The sequence below is a fragment of the Pinus tabuliformis genome, chromosome 9, assembly GCF_031772625.1.
Source record: "Pinus tabuliformis cultivar Carrire ecotype Pingquan chromosome 9, CPIR1, whole genome shotgun sequence".
NCBI classification, from domain to species: domain Eukaryota; kingdom Viridiplantae; phylum Streptophyta; class Pinopsida; order Pinales; family Pinaceae; genus Pinus; species Pinus tabuliformis.
In genome coordinates, this window is record NC_142307.1 from 1,174,125,337 (window position 1) to 1,174,126,638 (window position 1,302).

A 1,302-nucleotide genomic window follows, 5' to 3' on the forward strand; every position below is an offset into this window, starting at 1 on the left:
AGATTAGGAATATGCTTAAGTATCTCATTGGTTGCATGCTGTCTATCTGTGGGTTGCTCTTGATGAACAATTTTGAAGTGATTTGTGAGCTCTTTCTATATGTCTTCCTGTTTCTCCATTTTGTTTCCCTAAGAGTTTTGAATGTGAGAGATTGTATTGTTCATTCTTCTTTGTATGGTTGTATGATGAAAAAACTTGGTATTTCCTTCCCCTTCCTTTAACCATCTGATTCTTGACTTCTATCTCCATAGCAGTTCCTCTTGTCTGCCTCTTTCATCTAGTTGTGTTAGTAGTATTTGTTCCTGTCTGGAATGCTCCTCTGTTTTGCCTTCTAGGATGATCTTTTGCTGTAGCTCTACCATGCTCTTCTCAAGATATTTTTTCTCTTGAATGATGTTGCCAAAAATGGTATAGTTCCAGGTTTTGATTTGTTTTTTGATATGCTTCAATCTTTGTTGGAATTGGTACATGAGAGAGCCCCTATTGGGAATGAAGCTTTCCCACATTGTTTTGACCACAGTATTGAACTCAGGGTGAGTGAGCCAAAAAGCTTCAAACTTGAAAGGTCTTCTATTTGAGTTTCTTGGATTTTTCCATTGCAAAGAGATGTGCCAATGATCCGATCCAGCTAGGGGTAGGATTGAGGTGCATATATCGCCACCAAGATGGACGAAATTGTCTAAGATTAGAAATCTGTCCAACCTGGATGCTATTTGCTGAGTGCCAGCTCTTTTGTTGTTACAAGTAAAGAATTCATTGTCAAAAGGTAAGTCTGTTAGTATATTGTGTTGAATATAGACTTTGAAGTCATTGCTTTCTTTTTCCAGTTTTCTTCTGCCCCCTAATTTTTCCTCCAGCCGTGTGATCATATTGAAGTCTCCACCTGTTAACAAAAGCGGATGAGTTCTTGGAGCATTAAGAATCTCCAAAGTTTCTAATTGCTTAAGTTTTTGTGTACTTTCCTGTGGGAAGTAAACATTTTTTAAATGCCCATGTATGTTGGTGCTGATTAGGTGGAACATTGCATGTATGAAGTGATGCGAAGCATAGAAATTTGTTAAGAAAATATGCTGAGTATTCCATGCTATGGATAACCCTCCCGAAGCACCTATTGCATCTACTGTTACTATTTGGCATCCTGCCCAGGCTTTGGATAATATGGATTCTAAAGTGTTGGTGCTACATTTTGTTTCTTGCATGAATACAATGTATGGTTGTTCTTTTTGAATCATGTTCTTCAACATTCTATACTTCTTGGGACCATTAATTCCTCTTACATTCCATGAGATTAGCTTCATGGTT